This window comes from Lissotriton vulgaris, chromosome 10 (genome assembly GCF_964263255.1).
Source record: "Lissotriton vulgaris chromosome 10, aLisVul1.2, whole genome shotgun sequence".
Lineage (NCBI taxonomy): Eukaryota > Metazoa > Chordata > Amphibia > Caudata > Salamandridae > Lissotriton > Lissotriton vulgaris.
In genome coordinates, this window is record NC_141698.1 from 753,678,822 (window position 1) to 753,692,800 (window position 13,979).

At 42.8% G+C, this 13,979-nt stretch overlaps 1 protein-coding gene across 1 annotated transcript in view; it reads right to left on the bottom strand.

The window, feature by feature from the left end:
• Positions 1–13,979, bottom strand: part of MYO3A (myosin IIIA) — a 1,386,887-nt gene that overhangs the window by 962,260 nt on the left and 410,648 nt on the right. The gene's annotated exons all lie outside the window — the stretch shown is intronic.

Genomic DNA, 13,979 nt, shown 5'->3' on the forward strand with positions numbered 1-13,979 from the left:
CGTTTTGTCGGAGTTGAGTTGGTGGTAGTTGTCTCTTGGTTTTGGTGCTGGAGAGGTCATTGATGAGCAACAGGATCAGTTGAGTTTCATCTGCATAGAAGATTATGTTGAGTCTGTGGAATATGATGACTTATACAAGTGGGGTCCGGTTGATCTTGAACAGGGTGGGGCTGAGGAATGGTCCTTGTGGTATCCCTCCCATGATTTCTTTGTGGGCAGAGATGAAGGGAGGCAGTTGGATGCTCTGTGTGCGTCCCACAAGGAAAGAGACAATCCACTTGAGGGTATCTTGCTGTATGCCTGTGTTGTAGAGTATGTTGAGAAGGGTGTTGTGAGAGACGGTGTCGAGCGCCATCGAGAGGTCGAGGAGAATCTGGTTCACAGTATCTCTGTGGTCGAGCAGTCGTCTGCATGTTTCCATCTGCCCAGGAAGGTTGCTGGGGAGATAGAGGTTTTCATGATGCTGGTGAGTTGCTTGCTGATTGAGTTCATTGCAAGCTTGTAGAGGTAGTGGGGGCAAGGTTCGGTGGGTGCCCTGGAGTGGATGGAAGGCATGATGGCTGAGGTGGTCAGGGTGGCTAGCAGAGACCAGGTGTTAATGGTTTGGCTGATGGTTGCTGGTTGGTAGAGGTATTGAGGTTGAGGATGGCGGGTTAGAGGTTGAAATTGTTGTAGATGTTGGTGATCTTGCTTTGGAAGTAGTCTGAGAGGGTGTTGCAAGGTTCTTGGGAGGGGTTGATGGGGTTCTACATAGCTGTTGGGTTGGATAAATCTTAGACTATTTTGGGAAGAGTTCTTTTGAGTGGTTGGCGGCGTGCATTGTCGGTAGATGTGTTCGTGGGTCCAAGTTCTGCAGGTCACCCACCATTTGTGGCCCCATGAAAAGGTGATCTTCTTGAAAATCAGCACTTCAGTTTTGTTGAGTTGAGTTGGAGAAAGTAGTGGTGGTGATGGCTTCTTTGATGTGCCAGTAATATTTACTGAGGACTGTTTTGTGAGCTGCTCTGTCAGTGGGGTTCTTGGTGTCGTACCATCGTTTCTCCAGTTGGTGGTGATTGCGCTTGGTGGTCCTGAGGTCTGAGGTGTACTAGCTGGCATGTTTGGAGGTTTTATTGTATTTTGTAGGTTACAGTGGGGTGAATGTCGGCACTGTCGGGGATCCAGCAAGCAAAGTTCTGCATGGTCTGGTCGAGGTATGTTGAGGCCTCAGGTTGGGAGGTGGTGAGGGCCTGTGACCGCTGAGTTTCCATGCCCTTGCTCCAGCTGCGGTAGGTGGAGGGATCTGACGCCTGATGATGGTGTGCTGGGTGTCGGTGATGGTGAAGTGTATGATGGTGTTGTCAGTCCTGGTGAGTTCTGTGGTGTGGCTGAATTTGGTTCTGCAGCTAGAGGTGAAATGGGGTGGAGTGTGTGTCCAGCTTTGTGCGTGGGTTCAGTGACCAGTTGGGTGAGGCCGATGTTGTTCAGGTTCTCCAGGAGGTTAATGGATTTGAAGATGAAAATCAATAATAATAAAAGAAATCCCCAGGATCCACTACGTATGTGGTTAGGGAGAGGGCAGACCATTTATTGTGTTCAGCCCAGAAAATCACGCAGGATGGCCTGCTACATTGTAGGGTAGAAAAGGAGAAAGTGCTACTGCCAGAGAGAAGAGCACACATAATTTAACAGTCTGCATTCCCTCCATCATCGAACAGAGAAGCAGAACCATTGAGTTGGGTATCAATAAACATCTGCTATTCAGCACCAAGATGCCTCTGGGTGAACGTGTGCTTTACAAATACACAATTTATGTTATGTTAGTTGTCGGTATCTGATTATTACTAGTATGCAACCACAATTGCAGTTACAAACCATTGAGCCATTCCTCTCCAGCTTGTAAATAGAACAGGGAAGCCTGTTTCAGGCCTCCTGAAACTTACGATTCAGGCAGGGTCACAAGGAATTTTCTGACTGGGAAAATTACTTTTGAACATAAATAAAAGCCCTTTTGCAGTTACAAATCCTATGAGTTTGCATATTGCATGTCTTGGATCCCAAAAGAGCTTTGTACATGAGATCTGTAACTTCTATTTCTAGAGTCATTTGATGTGGAGACCTAATTCATTTTCATTTAGAAGAGATAACCTTGCTTCGCGTGTCTCCACACACACCTAGAAATTTGACTGAACAATATTGTCTCTTTAGAAATTCCATTACTGCACCATATGATTATATTGGTAATTCTGGGCATTCAAGTACAAAATATCCCATCAAGCAAAGCAATAGAACAATTAATTAGGAACCAAAGTGCCATCCCATCAGGCGTCTGCTCTCACAAGAAAGAATACCCCAAGCAGGCCGTTCATGATGCCTGTCCTCGGTGAGGTCACTGCGAATTAAAGATAAAGAGGTTTGCAGGCTGTACTCGTGCTTCATTGAGTTTGATGGTGTCAAAAGTGAATGTGTAAGTGCATGGCCAGAAATATCAGCCAGGCAAGCAGACTATCCCCTGGAAGGCAGGAGACCCAGGATGTTCGTTTCGAACATTTGGAGGCCAGTTTTGCCCTTCAGGAGTGGTGGTGCACATAACGCGTTCCTGGTGGAACTTGAAGAAGTTGCTCTGGTTCTAGCACGCATTAGGACATCTGCAGATGGGGCTGAATGTATCATTTTTGCCAGGCCTCCTTAAAGTTCCTAGTACGGCCCTTTATAATGGATATTTCAGTTAGAACCTGTGGAGACCCAACATAATGGTGGTATGAGTAATAATGTCTGCAAGCAGTTGAATGAAGAGCATTTTGACAAATTATTCCATTCTTTTTGTTAATTTTTCTATTTTGAACACCTTTTCTTTAATAAGGAATGTGCCTGCACCGTTTAAGAGCCCACACTTTCTTGAGTGAGCACACACTAGTTAATTAACTATAATACAATGCTCAAGACCAACGCATCTTCTAAGGAAGGTGCAAAATATATGACACTTATGAAGTGTGTATCGCCCAGGAGGGCTGTTGGAGTGATGAAGCAAGGACCCATGGACTTTTTGCTTGGTCCTGTGGAGCATGAGTTGTATTTTTTTCCCTTGTGAAAGGCCTGACTGGTTCGGAGGTAGACGTCATGACTGGGCATATACAAGCCTGTCTCTGAACCAATTTAAGAGACCCTAGAGGGGTTTCACAATTAAGGTGCTGGTTGAAACTTCAATCTCCCTTGTGCTACCCACATGCCTCCCCATCAAAGGCCAGGGTAGTTCCTCAGCACAAACTCATGGTGGAAGATGAGGCATATGATCAGTGAGGGCATGCTGGCTAAAAGGTAGCATGACCCATACAAGTAATGTGTGCTGTGTAAAGCAGGGCACCCACTAGAATGTATGACAACCTCCTTGCACACACTGCACTTTCAGGCAAGTCACATTTATGCAAGCTGGCCCTGGGCTGAAGATTGCTCTCACATGTTGAATTGACATGCTAAAAGTGTACAATGTAGCAATCCCTTTGAAAAACTTAGATTCTGCTCAAAAAGGCGTGGGAATAAAACACAAATGTTTAGTATAGATAATACACCAGGAGGTGTGTTGCTTTTTCAGGCTGTTAGGTAGCAAAATGAAAGAACTATGCTTTATGTAATTGATGGTACTTACACCTCAATATTTTCATAAAATCATCAAGTATATTTTCAGATTGGTCGTATGGACCTTTGTTAGTGGACTTGAAATGCTGTAAGGGGGATAACATAGAAATACATTTCTAACGTGTCAAGGCAACTTAATTCCACAATACCACAAAAGGACCTAGAATCAATAATTATCATTAAATGGGTTTATATTACAATATATATATATATATATATATATATATATATATATATATATATATATATATATATATATATATATATTGTTTTAGCTACTACCAAAACATCTTCCAAAGTTGGATCGTCTTTCAGCCGAAGTTCATCCCTAACCTATTCAATGCTACACCCCAGGATACATTGATCCCTTATCCTTTCATACGTGGTACCCAAAAATGTACACAATGATGCTAACTTCCGTAAATCCATGACATGATTTTTTACAGACTTGCCTTCTTTCTGCAGCCATCTACCAAAATGGTATCTCTCAAGAATAATACTTACTTTAGGTAAGTAGTGATTGGCTAACTTTCTGATGCACAACTCATCGTCAATTGACTCCGCTGTATCACCATCAGAGACAGAGGGAAGATGATCAAACATTTCCTGTCATTCAGGGCCCAGGTAGCGTAATACCAATGCTGTCTTGAGTTCAAAGCTTGAAGAAGCTCCGCATACTCTGGCGTATCACTCAAAACCCTTTATCCACTTATTCCACCTAATCATAGGCTCCCAAGACAAGGACAAAAAAAAGGTGGAGAAGGCATATTCTGCATTGTACTGCTCCAATTAATTCCATCACCAAATGAAGACACATGAAGTGATCATGGAAGGCGTGCCTATTGCAGAATTAGTGCAAGCACAAATCAAGAAAATGTAAAACAAGATGTAGCTAAACACAAATAAGAATAGACTCACTAAAGTTGTAACTTGCCAGGTCTAACACAGTATTGCCTCAAAAATCAAAGCGTGCCTGTCATTGAACAATGATGAGGTAACCTACAGCTCTGAACAACAGGCAGATACCCAAAGGCATGCCGATCACCAAAGTACAGCACCGAACAACAGGCAGATACACAAAGGCGTGCTGCTACACTGCTGCTGTTTTTGTTACAGGGGTCCGATAGTGCAATGATGCCCAGTAACAAACACTGTCCCCATCAGTCCAAAGCCACCCCCCACCTTTCTGGCCCACTGGGAAAACGCCTGGTGCCCAGTACGGCCAGTCCGAACCTGACTCCAAGGGCTAACTGGCTGTCCATTCGCCAAGGTCTAAATCAGGCCCTACATCCGAATCTAGAAATCTTCACTGCAACTTCGTCCAGAGACTACCCTATGACGTCTCCTCCTCAGACACCACTGGCTGCCTTGCCCCGCTGATCCTTACCTTCTCAGACATTTTTCTCAAAAAATTCTTCTAAGTCCTTCTAAGCAGAAATCCACTTTGTATATCCGACCTGTGCTCCATCGTGGTCTGCCATAAATTTCAACTTTGCCCTGGTCTGGCATGACTAGTGGTTGGCACTTCGATCTTTAAGGTGCTATTTTCCACTTTAAACTTTAAAAGATCATAACTCTGGCTCTACTGTTGTATTTTCACTTTATTATTGTTTAAGTGCTGCATAAAAAACTTTACACATTGTCTTGAATTTAAGCCTGTTTGTGCACCAAGCTACCAGAAGGTTAAGAGAAGGTTAATTTTAGTAAAAACACTCTGACAAAGATTCTGGCTGTTCCTGGAGTAGGGTTTCATGGCACTCAACCAATAACCCAATTTCTCATTGTAAGTAACATACTGTCCTCTCAAAAGTCCCATTAGAACTCCATCCAGGATCACTGTCCTTCGCATGAACTGAAAACACGTATATCTATATATGCATACAGGACAGTAGGAGTATTTATATACCACAAGCTTACCTACGAAGCAACAGAACGCTGTGCATTGGGTGAGAGCCTAAGAACATACCTCGAAATAATTTACACTAAGGCAGGTAATCTGTGGGTTCCTCACTTGTATAGTGGTAGAGCTCTTTGAGGAGATGTGTATTCATTTTCTTTCTAATTTGAAGGAGTGTAGAAACCATGCTTATATCAATGGGGATGATTTTCTCTGCTCTACAGAAGAACATTTGGAAGTGGTCTCACATAAGTATTGTTCAAAATTCAGAAGTGAGATTTTTACGGAGCATGTAATGAAAGCCGTGGCTATCCATTTTTAAGTCTGATCTGAGCTTTGTCATTTAACCTGGTCATCTGGTGTTAAAGATGGAGGGTCACCTGGGTAAAGGTGTTCAGCTGCATGCATTTGTCACCTCAGGAGCAAATAATACACATCAAGACACAGAGTATTATTCTCTGTAGTCTTGAATATTAACACTACATTGGTGATCAATTAATGAATTGACTCATGAATGAGGATGGCTCCAGGTCCATAATTCTGTCAGAGATCGCACACCAGGGCCCAGACTATAGAACAGGTGAGCTGTCCCGGTGTGCGTCAGGCACACCTTTAAAAAAGGTGTGCCTGATGCAGACAGGGACAATGAACCCTAATATTATGAATGGGCTGCCCCCACGACAGACAAATACTTGGAGCTGCCCTCGGGGCAAAGCGTTCAATCAAAGATGGAGCAGTTGCTTCCAAGTCGCTCTGTGTTTCATGGTGCAGACGGCAGATGCCTGCACTTTGAAGAGGAGAAAGAGATCCCCTGACAGCAGGTGCAATGAGTGATTGCAAATGCCTGCACGGGGATGTCTGGTGGGCCCATGGAACCACCTTTGCCTTCAGAGGGCTCTCCTCAATTGGTGCGCTTACAATACACCATCTTTTTGTGGTACTGCCAGTGTGCCTCCTAAGAGCTTATTTGCCTCTAGTCCCACTTTTGTAATAGGGCACAGACGCAGAAGTAAAGTGATTCCCTCATTTACATGGCACGATGCCCTCATGCAAATGAGTAAAAGCCTTCTAAAGATAGTGCTTGCACTACATGTGTGCCAGTGCTATTAATATTACAATATTATTTAGTTTAGCCGAGCGCAGCTGGCTCCATGGAAAGTTGAATAACGTGACTAAGGAAAATCTTCATCTGCAGACTGTTTACTTTCCATTTTAAAGATCACTAAAGTAAAGCATTTATCTCTCACTTGGTTTTTGTAAACCATCACCATGGCCTGGGAGCTGGTATAGAAGCTCTCACTGCACAGATGTTCTTGGAAGATTAGTTGAAATACTACAAACTCCCCAATGTGTTGTCAAGTCAAACAAATTATGTTTTGCTTAAAATGTAACCTGACTTGAGAAAGGAAGGAAACCAATCAATTGTTCATGATAAATGGCAAGCTATTTGAAATCTTCTTTCTGCATCTGCATTTACCAAGAGCCTTTGTGTTTTTTGTTAAGATCATTATTTTCACTCTTTCCTATGTGAGTGACTATAATGTCTATAAGCTCAGTAATTTGTAAGCTTAAGCAGACTCTCTTTGTGAATACTCACAGACTACACTGCTGCAGCAGGAGCTGTATGAATGCTATTGGAGATTTCTATTACTGACTCCTCTGTTAAAGACTTCTTAATTCCAGCTTTAACAATTGGTGGCCTGAACAGTGATGAACAAAGGCCGCTCTAGTCAGGTCTCAGTCCAACACACTGAAGAGTCCAGTGCGGCCCTCTATACATCCCGAAGTATGCATCTCAACAACGGGACTGATTTCCTGAGGCAGCATATGTGGGGGACCAGCTGTGTGACCTAGACACAAGGTGAGTGACCCATGCTTCATCCCAAAGAACTATTAAGAAGTGAGTCAACGGGTAAGTGTGGCAAGCAAGATAAAGGCGACAGAGAGGCACTGATAAAGGTAACAAAGGGATTTGGTTTCCCTGGGGAAGCTGGTTGAGTTCTCCACGGTAGGCTATTTAATGTTCCTAGAGTTTGTTAAGATATTTGGAATGCCTAAAGTTAATTTTAATAATGGGTCAAGCATTTAGCAAATGTGATAGGTTATACCTGAGTCAGCCTTCGCCACCCAAAGGGTCTCTAGCCCATGAAATAATGACAAAGCTTTCTATATCAACAGGGTTATTTTTGAATTAATAGGATAAGTATACTTAGGTTACTTATTTGCAAGTGACCTTGGAGGGAACCTTTGACTTAGTGAAAATACAGTATTTAGGACACTGCATGGTGAAAAAAAGATAGGAAAAAGAAGATTATATTGGCATAGTGTGATTGCTTGAATGAATGGTAGATGTAAAATCCTATGCTTGTGTAGCGCACAAATCACCCCCGAAGGGGTATCTCGACGCTGGGGGCAGTTGGGAAGATTAAGCGAGCTATTGCCCAGAGTCGCATGGTGGTGGGCAGAACCCTGCCGCCGAAGCCAGGGATTGAACCATGATCCCCAGCGTCCAGCGTCAGTCACCCTGGCCTTGGCGCCACACCTCTTCCTGTATGCCAGACAACTGAGGTGTGTAAAACCGGTGAATGGGAAAGTACGTAATATATTGAAACAGGAGTTACAGGTATTTAGACAGGCCAAGCGTGTGCAGAAAAGTAAGGAATACTGGTGTGATGACTCATTGGCAGAAAGTAAAACTTTTGTGGTACAGCCATCGGAGCCACAACAGGAGGAGGAGGAGGTAGAGGGACTTTTCAATAGAAGGCCTCCTCCCTATAGTGAGACTAAAACAGGTTATGAAGGGACATAAAATGCTTTCAAAAGGAAGAAAGGTACAGGTAGGGTCAGGAGAAAGAGTGACACCCCAAGAGACTCAAAGATGGAGGGTGTTAGCCTGGCATTTGCTACAAAAAAGAGATGATTCAGTAGAGGTTTGAAAGGAGGAAAGAGCAATGAATGCAGTGGTGCATGAGATGGAATATATGGGATATCAAGCACATACTGATGCTCTTTTCTTTGCTCAGCGGCAACCTAGTGATAAAAAGAAATTAGTAGCACCATGAGACACTGAATTAACCATTGAATGTGTGGAACTGGAAATAGGAGAATGGGGTAGGGAAGAAACTAGGAGTTAGATGAATTGTATCCAAAGATACAGGGATGGAGGGATCAGGTGGATACATTGGAAAAAGAGATAATGGAAGGCAAAAGACAACAAAAGAAAAATAGATTGAAGATGCAAAATCAGACATGTTACAGATTAAAGGTTTAAATGAAAACTCACTGTCTGGAGATGGGACTTCTACAAATGCACTTGGTCCACTGATAGTTCTAGTGCCTGACAGTGCCCTCAGTAAGGTTCTTCCTATGAGGGAAGTCCCAGGAATGGCAACTGAGAAGTTTCATTTTGTTTATAGCCCATGAACCAAAATCGACTTTTACAAAACAATTTCCTAAATTACGAGAGATTCCCGACACCCGGCATTCGAAGGTAGAATGTGGCGGTAATGATCATTGGAAGAATGAATGTCCCAATAACCCCACCAATTCCCAATCTGGTAAGAACCCCCCCCTGCAACGTCAACCCAATTCCTTCCTGCTTTCCGTTCAGGGCCACTGCCACTGTCGGGTCCAATAACAGGAATTATCTTCACCAGTGACAGCACTAGACCCCACAGCAAATGATGGCCCAAGACATTTAAATGATGAGGATTTAAAAAAATGTATATTTTTGTGAACATTTTCTGTCATAAAGACCAACAGAGTGAGTCATCAATAGAATATGTACAGAATTGGCAGGATACCATACAGAAAGAGAGCACACATCAAGCTGCTGCCCATGGAGCCCGCGCAGGCCCCCCAGGGCTACCCAAAATTCCCAAGCCATTTAGCGGTGACTAAGACTCTGCCGTGGCGTCCCCCTGAACAGAGTCATGAGGAGTGTGAGATGGGAGGCCATGATAATTTCTCCACATACCTCAAGCCTGATCAAACTTTCGTGGGTAACCCGTCACTTCATAAATTACCTTCTTAACCTCCATACATGAATGCATTCCAGCAATCCACTGGGTTCTCGTGGGCAGAACAGGCAACCCCCACCCTTGTGAGGCATCTCTCTTTGCCACAATAAGACCTGGCATACAGAATATCAACTTTTTCTTAGGCAGGTATGCAGTTCCATCTCCCCAATCACTGCGTTGAGTTTCTGAAGGATCATGTCCCAGTATACCTGGACCTCCCAACATGACCATGACACCACATCTAAAACAACTGGACATGGGCATCCACCCCATTTCATGCAACTCCTCCTAGTCCAGATACACCCAATGTAGAATTTTCAACAGGATTAGGCAGAAGCGATCACTTATGCCTACCTCCTGGGGATGCATGAGGGTCTCCTCCCAATCCAGGCCCTCCACCCACCCCTAGTCTTACTCCCAGAATAACCACTAGGGCCCCAAGTTGTCTGGGATATGATTCATAATGCCCTTGTTACAGCAAGGCTATTGCACGCTGCCCACCTCCAGCAGGGCCGAATCAGGCGAGTCCGTACAATCAACACCCTCTGCATATGAGAGAAGTGCATGACAATTTGCATATACTTAAAAAACTGTACATGGGAGTCCATAGTCGACTTGCAAACAATGGAATGGTTTAACCACTCCATCTTCTATAATGTCCGGTATCGCAGTGATTCCGAATAAGTCCCAGCTGGCAAAACCCTGAAGGCGGGCTACCTCTCTGAGCACGCACCAGACCATAGCGGCATTTCCTTCGTGACCCTACCAATCCAACCAATATGCGTCTGCATCTTCTCCTCCAGAACAGTCTGAGTGCAAATGGGCAGAATCCTCCTATTATGACCACTGTAAAAATAATGCTCCCAAGTAGGGTCCACCATAGCACACTGACCTAAGTGGTCTGCAGGGTCACTGGCCGTGGCGTTGGCCAAGTTATTAATGACCTGAAACTGGGCAGCCCAGTACGAAGCCTGGATGTGAGGCAAAGCTATCCTCTTGATGTAGATGGCGTGATACAAGGTCTTCGGGGCAAACCAGGGAGCCGAACCATCCCATAGCAACAGTTTTACCTCTAGATCCAGGGGAAATTGGACTCTGAAATCACATAGCGGGTGTTTTGCACAACATAAAGTAACTTTGGGAGGGATGTCATCTTATACAAGGCAAAAAGTTGTGCTTCCCACTGACAAAGTGGAAGCATCCCCTGACGCACAGCCGTTAAATCCTACTGGGAATCACCCAGAGTTCCTCCAAAGTTCAAAAATAAGATTTTTTAAATGTTTGTATATTTCTTTATTTTTCAAAAATTATCATATTTGATTGAATTCATCAGTTTTTTTCTCATGGATACATTTTTAGTACTTAAGTCCAATGCATTTCGGTCAATTAGACCTTCATCTGGGACCACATAAGCTGAAACAAGGTATAACAAAAAAACGTGTCACAAAAATAGCTCTATATGAAAAGTAACATGATACATATACATTAATCATGGTGACTGATTGTGAAATACACCCCAGTGCATGAACCAGCTTCTGTGTTATAGTGACAATTTTTCACAAAAAACGCCCGTGTGGGCACTCACATTTGCAGTGTTAGTCAACATCTCGTGTCTTATGTTTGTGGTCACTTGGATAAAGCTGTTAAGGAAAATATGTGGATAACTTCAATACAATGCCTGCGTTCGTATTTCTAAATGTTCAACAACCGAATTTGCACTCGGTGTTTAGTTTAACGAGTTATTCACTTACTTTCTCGATGCCAAAAACAGCGTCTCCTCTCTCCTAGTCTCGGTTAAACAGCACGGTCGATCTTCCGGCATCCATTAGACGCCGGACCAATCGGTATCCATATAACTTTCACTGCGCTAATAGTAATTCACACAGTTGCTGTAATTGGACGATTCCCGGTCATGTGATCGGGATAACGTCCAATCCTACTCTGTTCTTGGTTCAAAGGCGTGTTGATTAGATATATCATAACGTAAATGCAAACCTAATCAGTGTGTAAATTCATCAAACAGTGAGCGCTTTGATGTTGACCAATGTTAAAAAACGGTAGAGATGATAATAAAATGAAACATTTAGATAAAAATTAGAAATAGATGGCTATTGCATCCTCCAGTATGGGTAAGGCAAAGCACGAAGTGTGCTTAATTCTGCATGTTGTTAAATTCATAGGTAGCACATAAATTCTACCCGATCATTGAGTCCACAGGGCTTTTGGGTATTCAACAAGTACATCCAGCTATTCTCCCTCTGAAGTAGCTGGATGTACTTGTTGAATACCCAAAAGCCCTGTGGACTCAATGATCGGGTAGAATTTATGTGCTACCTATGAATTTAACAACATGCACAATTAAGCACACTTCGTGCTTTGCCTTACCCATACTGGAGGATGCAATAGCCATCTATTTCTAATTTTTATCTAAATGTTTCATTTTATTATCATCTCTACCGTTTTTTAACATTGGTCAACATCAAAGCGCTCACTGTTTGATGAATTTACACACTGATTAGGTTTGCATTTACGTTATGATATATCTAATCAACACGCCTTTGAACCAAGAACAGAGTAGGATTGGACGTTATCCCGATCACATGACCGGGAATCGTCCAATTACAGCAACTGTGTGAATTACTATTAGCGCAGTGAAAGTTATATGGATACCGATTGGTCCGGCGTCTAATGGATGCCGGAAGATCGACCGTGCTGTTTAACCGAGACTAGGAGAGAGGAGACGCTGTTTTTGGCGTCGAGAAAGTAAGTGAATAACTCGTTAAACTAAACACCGAGTGCAAATTCGGTTGTTGAACATTTAGAAATACGAACGCAGGCATTGTATTGAAGTTATCCACATATTTTCCTTAACAGCTTTATCCAAGTGACCACAAACATAAGACACGAGATGTTGACTAACACTGCAAATGTGAGTGCCCACACGGGCGTTTTTTGTGAAAAGTTATATGGATACCGATTGGTCCGGCGTCTAATGGATGCCGGAAGATCGACCGTGCTGTTTAACCGAGACTAGGAGAGAGGAGACGCTGTTTTTGGCGTCGAGAAAGTAAGTGAATAACTCGTTAAACTAAACACCGAGTGCAAATTCGGTTGTTGAACATTTAGAAATACGAACGCAGGCATTGTATTGAAGTTATCCACATATTTTCCTTAACAGCTTTCAACAAGTACATCCGGCTATTCTCCCTCTGAAGGAGGGAGAATAGCTGGATGTACTTGTTGAATACCCAAAAGCCCTGTGGACTCAATGATCGGGTAGAATTTATGTGCTACCTATGAATTTAACAACATGCAGAATTAAGCACACTTCGTGCTTTGCCTTACCCATACTGGAGGATGCAATAGCCATCTATTTCTAATTTTTATCTAAATGTTTCATTTTATTATCATCTCTACCGTTTTTTAACATTGGTCAACATCAAAGCGCTCACTGTTTGATGAATTTACACACTGATTAGGTTTGCATTTACGTTATGATATATCTAATCAACACGCCTTTGAACCAAGAACAGAGTAGGATTGGACGTTATCCCGATCACATGACCGGGAATCGTCCAATTACAGCAACTGTGTGAATTACTATTAGCGCAGTGAAAGTTATATGGATACCGATTGGTCCGGCGTCTAATGGATGCCGGAAGATCGACCGTGCTGTTTAACCGAGACTAGGAGAGAGGAGACGCTGTTTTTGGCGTCGAGAAAGTAAGTGAATAACTCGTTAAACTAAACACCGAGTGCAAATTCGGTTGTTGAACATTTAGAAATACGAACGCAGGCATTGTATTGAAGTTATCCACATATTTTCCTTAACAGCTTTATCCAAGTGACCACAAACATAAGACACGAGATGTTGACTAACACTGCAAATGTGAGTGCCCACACGGGCGTTTTTTGTGAAAAATTGTCACTATAACACAGAAGCTGGTTCATGCACTGGGGTGTATTTCACAATCAGTCACCATGATTAATGTATATGTATCATGTTACTTTTCATATAGAGCTATTTTTGTGACACGTTTTTTTGTTATACCTTGTTTCAGATGAAGGTCTAATTGACCGAAATGCATTGGACTTAAGTACTAAAAATGTATCCATGAGAAAAAAACTGATGAATTCAATCAAATATGATAATTTTTGAAAAATAAAGAAATATACAAACATTTAAAAAAAAAAATCTTATTTTTGAACTTTGGAGGAACTCTGGGTGATTCCCAGTAGGATTTAACGGCTGTGCGTCAGGGGATGCTTCCACTTTGTCAGTGGGAAGCACAACTTTTTGGATTATTCAGTGAGTGTCCGGCAAGAGGCGCTGCCTTGACTGCACGCAAAAATTGATAAAAGCTATAAACTACAAGGTAAAATATAATACACCAAGAAAAGCAGTGCGCTCAAAAAACCTCGTATCTTTTCTCAGATCTTATACAAGG